The 8,015-nt window shown below is 34.8% G+C and overlaps 1 pseudogene; it reads left to right on the top strand.

Moving 5' to 3' along the window:
• The first annotated feature begins 683 nt into the window (after positions 1-683).
• On the top strand, positions 684-5,331 carry LOC117214613 (annotated as a pseudogene).
• The last annotated feature ends 2,684 nt before the right edge of the window (positions 5,332-8,015 follow it).

Genomic DNA, 8,015 nt, shown 5'->3' with positions numbered 1-8,015 from the left:
GTGACTGCCATATTCTCTTGAGTTTCCAAATCGTAAAGAATCTTTCCCCAGGGATTGGTCAACTGTGTATGTCCCCATGCGACGTAACTTGCTTAAGGAACACGAGCCGGTGATATGCAGGCAACGTATAATTGATTATCATTCGCTCTGAAACGCTGAAGTAATGACCAGTGCAGTGGTCCAGTGGTCATATTGAATGCCGCTGGATATATCAGCATTTGGCAACCTAACCCAGAGAAGCAGGAAATATGAAGCCACCGAATACCAATTAACTTCGTAGTTGCACGGTTCACATTCCATCATTTCTGAATATGCGAGGACAGTCCTCTTATTGTGCTTTTAATTCTTTTATTTGTTTCATTTTCAGCAAATATACTGGTTTTTTAAATTAAGCTTCTTTTTATACAGAGTTACAGATTATATTAATTTTATATAGAATATATTTAAGAAAGATATTTAATTTTTTGCTAGTTAAGTATTGATCGATTAAGTTACTGTACCTTTGTTCCGATAAATGCGTGCCATTTCCTCGAATCTAATATCATAGCAAATGCCAATACCTATTTTGCAGCCCTTCACATCGAACGTCGTTAGGGAGTTACCAGGACTGAGTGAATCACTCTCTCGAAAAGTAATCTTATTAGGAATGTCGATGTCGAATAGATGTACCTAATAACATAAAAATGTGGTCGCTAATTATATTGCTGCAACTTTTGTAATTTAATATCAAAGTTACCAACTCCTAAACTTTAATTATTTTTTATTTAATAACTGACAGCGTTTTTATCACTTTCTTTTATTAAAAAATCTTATCATTTAATAATGTTTAAAAAGGAGAAAAAATAAGTATAATAATATTTTAAGTATGTGAAAAATTTATACAACAACAAACACATTACAACAAACATGGGCGTTTCCCGTATCATAACGTATTTTATAAACCGTAAATTATAGAATTGGTTATAGTATACGTATGTACATATGTATATTCCTAAATTATTCCTAGATAGAGTCACTTTCTTCACCCCAATATTTTCAAATTCAAAGCCATAAAGGAATATATTACTTACCTTTCGGTGTCTTGCTATCAAAGTTCCATCGGGACCCCAAATAGTACAGGTATTGTACAATTTATCGCCCTCTATTTCAGGCATCGTACCACCAACTACATAGATGTTGTTTTCTTTAGCTGCGTTCGATGAAGCAACGCTCGTTTCACCATCAGGAATACTCTCGGCGTATTTTGGAAAGTACTCTGCATTGCAATATTTCAATTAATGAAAAATAACTGTCTTTTGTTCCAACCATAAATTAAATTGAAATGTTTGTCAGTTTTTTATTTTCTAAATTATTAAAATAACTAAGTTTTATATTTCGACTTAATTAAATATGCAATTACTTAGCTAATAGTATATATAATAAATTGTTTCTACAGGTTCAAAATGAAAAATGAATATTTAGAAATATTTAATTACGACAATGCTATTTGTGTTAGCATCAGTGGCTTGTTACTCAACGACTTTGCTAGTACTTTTTGAAACATAAAGTTAGTTTTCAATTAACACTTATACTAGAGGCGGAATTATAAATGCAAAATAATTGATAATACTAATTTATAAGTACCTAATTATTAGTATGTTAAAAAATATATTTATACAAAAATCACGATAATCATGAAAATGGGGAAATCCTATATTCTCGACTCAATTCACAATTTATTTTGTATATTAATTAGATTCCGCGCTCATCAGTACGTACTCACTGGCGACATCGAGAAAATGCATCGGCAATTCCTCGTACGACCAGAGGATCGGAAATATCAAAGGATATTATGGCGCAGCGCGAGTGGAGAAACAGAAACATATGAGCTTAACACCATAATACTCTTATCATAGAAATAGAAGCAGTCCTCAATTCCCGCCCGCTAACTTCTATCTCCACCGATCCAAATGATCTCCTAGCCCTCACTCCCGGACATTTCCTCATTGGCGATTCATTAATGTGCTTACGTGATCGAGATTTCAGGGACATTCCATCGAACCGACTCTCCAAATGGCAGCATATCCAACAGCTTAAACAACATTTTTGGAGCCGCTGGCATAAGGAGTATTTGAACGAGCTAACCAACCGCAATAAATGGAGCAAGGGTGGACACAGCATCCAAAAGGGCACAATCGTCATCCTCAGAGAGGACAACGTTCCCTCCATGCATTGGCCTCTGGGCCGAGTTATCAAGGTTCATCCAGGCGCCGATGGTGTCATCCGGACAGCTACAGTTCAGACGGCAAAGAGCATTTTGGATCGGGGTGTCAAAAGGCTTGTCCCACTGCCAATTCAACCCGATCTCGAGAAACCCGAACAACTAGCCACCGAGACGAAATAAGATGGGAACTTCAACCACACCTCGCTAGTTTGATCGGTACCCTCTCAACGGGGGGAGAATGTTACGCCATGCGGCTTACCATAGGTCATATTCTTAACTATCGATCGCGGCACTATAATGTCGCAGACGGATCGTCGCGTCTGCCCGGCAAACAAACATTGTAGTGGCAACCGCATGGTTCATTAAGCAGGGCGACTTCCAGAAACGTCGACTCGTGGCCCGTATTTTACCTCGCGTAAAAGAATGTGGCGTGATCCGAACGTAGTGGGGGTCGCCTTCCAGAAAAAACGAAAAAAATCGAAAGGCGTTCAGAACTTTTCGAGAAGTCGAACCGTCAACACATGTGGTATGTCGCGCATTACTTATCAACCAAAACGCAGTTACATTTTTTTTGTTCCATTTATATCTTTCTAGTTAATAAGTTGTTGAAATAAACATTAATTTATTTGTGTTAATTCTGTGGAATTTCATTGAACTACCCTTATTATCATAATCGAAATAAGGGGATCGATCAGTTCGTGGCGTCGATTATTTAATCGTAACGGGAACTTACAACTCTCGTTGACGTGCTATCCCGTGATCGCGTCTCTCCGCGAACGGTCGAAACAAAATGATTCACTAAAAACTGTCCTGAATTCCTAAGAATTTATTTACCGCAAAACTGACAAAGTGTTTATTTAAAAAATGAGGTTGAAGGTAGTCCTTTTCTTTCATTTCATTCATTCTCATTTTCTTTCTTAAGTATGGCTAACACAATATCTAATCAATTAAAATTTTATATTTTCACGTGAAAAGTTTCTTTAGATAATTATTATCAACATGATGACTAACTCTTACGGATTAATACGTGTCTGTAGTGCAATCCGGTGGACTTGATCGGCTTTTTACTTCGAAAGTTGAGTAATCGGTGTCGCTTTCTTGCGCATCTTTGAACTGTATAAATGTTTTAAAATTGTTTGATCCAGAATGTACCACGCCGGACAATCAAGAAGGCAGGTGCCTTGACTACAGAAAATGTAAACCTCTGCAAGAAATATGGCAGATACAGTACCGTACAGCCACCGATTTTTATAGACGATCAGTGAGCAGATACCAGGGCAATGTTACGATCGTTTGCTGTCCGGACGATCCAAACAAAGAGAAGAGAGAAATTTTAATAAAAACTGTGTATAAGTATAAGGCTTGGCGACCACCATACTGTGGTTTTAGCAACGTCTCTCATACCAGGGTGGTCGATGGTAAACCAGCTGAACTTGGTACGTTTTATGTCTTTCTTTCCGATTAATAATAAGCCATTTACTGCAAAGAATGAACTTTAAAGGCATTAAACAGCACATCAATGTACATTTCAATTAGACTAAATAATAATGCTATGATTTTATCGGTAGTAACTTTACTTATTAACTTGAATTATTTCTTTCTTTTACTTCATGTTAGGAAGAGTATCTTTTTGCTTGAAATAAAAAATTGATATAGGAGTAATAATATGGATAGAGATCAAAAACTGTTAGGGCAGAAATTACACGTTTGAACTTTATAGTTCAGTATAGTTCAAATAGAAATTATATAGAATTATTTAATAATTTGTATTCCACTGGAATAAAAATTTAATTTCTGTCTTTATCAAATCTCTATTTCAGAGTATTTGTACGTATGTACTTATCGTCTGCTGTATGATCGAATATCGAATAGGTAATAATCGTTGTTACTCATTATGTGAGAAAAAATTATGTATATTCACAACTATGACTATTGCATTTTAGGCGCTTGGCCATGGATCGCTGCATTAAGTTTTTGTAATCCCCGAAACCCAGACAAACCACTATGGAAGTACGGAGGTTCCCTGATAACGGCTAGGCATGTTTTGACCGCAGCACATTGTGCACATATGAATGGAATAGAAAACATACACAATCATAATATTGCCATTCTTAGATTGGTGGAGGAGGTGCCATTTTCGAGTAAGTCCTCAAATATATATATATATATATATATATATGCTATTGAGTATTACTGAAGTATCATATCCTGAAATTTCTTATTGTACACATATATTGTGTCATAAAGCGTGTACAATTCTTTCTCATACTTTTGGTCATTCGTTTCCTGCATTTTCATTTATTTTTTTATTTTTCAGGGTACGTATATCCCATTTGTACGAAAGGGCCCCTACGAAAGAGCAACTTCGTCGGCTATAACCCCCTTGTTGCTGGATGGGGAGCGTTAAGATATAGTAAGTGATATCAATTTTATAATAAAATTAAACAGCTCCAGTCTTAAATATCTTTCTTATTTTCTTCGTAGGACGACCACGACGTAATGCATTAATGGAAGTACAAATGCCAGTGATTAAGAACGTCGAATGCAAAATAGCTTATTCCAAATTTCCTAATGCACCTGATATCACTGATGGTATAATATGCGCCGGACATGCTCAGGGTGGAGAGGATTCTTGTACGGTAATTAAGTTACAGAGTTACTACAAACTATACGGTATCTGAAGACACGTCAATTCGAATTAACATCAAATCGACGTCTTAAACATTAGAAATAATAGATAAACACAATTTAATAGTTTTGCCCACTTCTCACACCTCATTATGGTATTTAATCTAATTTCCTTCTAATCTTAGTTTTGCTCAAAATACATATAACATGTACATTATAAATTGGAGTATTTCAATACACAAATCAATAGAAGATTATTACTGTATATAAGTATAATTTCAATACAATTCGATCGATATATTTCAGTATCTTTGATTAAAAATTTAACGATCCTTTCAGGCTGACCGCGGCGGACCACTGCTGATACAACATGAATGAACCTCGTATTTAATAGGTATTGTGTCTTATGCTTATATGTGTGGCACAGCTGGGTATCCCAGCGTTTACACTAGGGTCACATCGTTCCTTGACTTCATTCTCCAAGCGATGCAATAATATGATATTACTGTTCCATAAATATCATTGTGTAAAAAACGTAAAGTTGGATTTTCTTATTGTGGAGATAAGAAACAGCTCAAATTTACATTGTTTTGTACGTTACAAATTATAGGCTTAAAATGTACGAAATGTAACTTTGAAACGACACTAATTTTTTACGCACGATAAACCTCCACGACTTAGGTATGTAAAGATGATAAACGTATATTAATTCTATTAATTTGGTAATAATAAACCAACTTTCTGAGAAGTTCTGTAAATTACGTTTCTGTTGAAATCAAGAGAATAATGGAATATTCCACTTAGATCGTATACTTCTTGTATGTACATACAAAATTTTCCGGCTAATCTAAAACACTTCATAAGATAGAGAGCTTCTGGAAATTCGGACACAGAGAGTACATAAAATACAAGATAAGTCTCGTGTCTTTCAAAATTATTTTTTATTCGCTAAAAACGTCCTGTGTATTCATGCAATCACATGCAACCTGGAAACTTCACTTATTTTTTATCACTTTCCAATTCAATACACTGTTTCTGCATTTTTGACTATATGTAAGAGAAATTTCCATTCAGCCAAAGGTGTACTTACAGATTATAGATTCCTATACGACTCTCGGTAAAAATTTATCCGCACTGCAGATAGTTAAAACTTCTGTCGACCGTATTGATCCATCTGCACTCTTCGTATGACGTCAATATCTGTTCAGTGCTGCTGCGTAGGTTTCATTGTGTTACGTCAATTCGTTTGTGACCGTTGCGCGAGTAATGGCGCTTTGCAATGGTGATTTGCAGGAAAACAGTGCAGGATGCTGTGATTCGTTTCTTGTGGTCGGAGGGTTATGTTTGATGCCTATATTTATCAAAGATTTAATGCACATTATGGAGAAAGTGTTTTGTTACGAAGTGTGTTTGAATGGGCACAAAAGTTCAAAGAAGATCGTACAAGTGTTATGAAAAAACAGCTGGACGCCCGTCCACTTCCACGATGACAACATTGAACGTGCTATCTATGGAATAGACGAGTGACACTGGATAATGTGGCAAATCATTTGCAAATCAGCCACGGCTCTGCTTATGCAATAGTGCACGACAGATTTGGGTTTTAAAAAGTTTGTGCGAGATGGATGCCGAAAAAGCTGATGAAAAGGTGAAGACGACGATGCATTCGTGGTTCGCAGCTCAGCCCAAAACATTTTTTAACGAGAAAATACGAAGGTCCTTCAGCAAATGGACAAAGTGTATACAGAAATTGAGTGATTATGTCAAAAAATGATGTATGTCTTTTTTGACAATTGCTTAAAATAAAGTCTACACCGACAGAGCGGGTAACTTTTTACTCACCCTCGTAAGACACTTAAATTTCCAATCTATTATGATGAATAAAAGAGCTTATACTATTAAATCTAATTGTATTTTGTTGCATGAGAGTACACGTGTATGTGATGTACATTACCTTTATATCCCCTTGAACGCTTCAATATTGCGCATATATACTATATTTTGTGCAGCTTCTATAAAATTTTGTATGTTTGTTTAGGCTGTTAATCCAGAGGCTGGAGTACAAAGAAGTGGCACAATGATGTGGGTTGATGACATTTATAATTATCAAGGAATCACCCCTACATTCGCTCAGGTATATATCGTTGACTATAATGTATTTAACATATATGATTGTTAGAATATTAATAATTAATTTTTAATTCTATCAGAATTTTAATGAAACTGTCCCTTGGGAAGGAAGAACTGATACCTTGATATCAGGGTTTGTACATCCTATATATACGACAAATTTTAGAACATTATATAACGAAGAACCAGATCGTCGTGGCCATGTGATGTGAATAAAAGGACTTGAATTTGATGATATTTTTATAATGTTAGATAACATAACTAAGTATCTTCACAGTAAGATAGGATGACATGGTTTACATGATCTTAATGTTGTTCACTTGGGTGATGATATTATAAGGAAAAGTGTAATATCACAGGTAGGATGATTCATAATTTAGAACTACTAACTCATGTATGTATTAAAAATTAAAGAAATATATTAAATTTTATAGGATATTTATGTTTATTAACCAGTAATTCAGAGATTGGTATTCATGGTTACTATAACGAGGCTGTAGAAACGCACCCTTTCTTCTTTGCAAATGGTCCTGTATTTATGTCTAAGTCGAAACTGGAACCTCTGAATCATTTAGATTTATTCTTGTCATTTTCTAAAATACTTATCTACAGTATACCATAAGGAATGATACCGTATCACACCTAATCAAGTGCCTTAAGAAACATCAACAGGATATCACAGTAATCCCTTATCGACTGATATGTAAGTAAAAGTTATGTGTCATTGTTATACACAGTTATGTGTTAGTGTTATACACAGTTATTTATCATTTTCTATTAATTCAGTTGTAGCCACTACAATATCTATGACACTGGTAGTAATTATGAGAACAATAATGATGTTCTATAAGAGGAAATGATGATTAGGAACAAAAAGTTACAGGTAAGTCAAAGTATATGTTATTTGCCATTTGAAAAGAAAGTTACTAACTTAGAATTTTTTGATAAATAACAATTGTGCAAAATATATTGGATTTCAAATTTGTCAAAAATTGAAATTTAAGAAGCATTGTAATAATATAACATTAATATTTTGATTTTTCAGGAGATATCA

This window comes from Bombus bifarius, unplaced genomic scaffold (genome assembly GCF_011952205.1).
Source record: "Bombus bifarius isolate JDL3187 unplaced genomic scaffold, Bbif_JDL3187 scf7180000009219_frag, whole genome shotgun sequence".
In the NCBI taxonomy this organism is placed as follows: Eukaryota; Metazoa; Arthropoda; class Insecta; order Hymenoptera; family Apidae; genus Bombus; species Bombus bifarius.
This window is presented reverse-complemented; position numbering and strand designations above follow the sequence as displayed.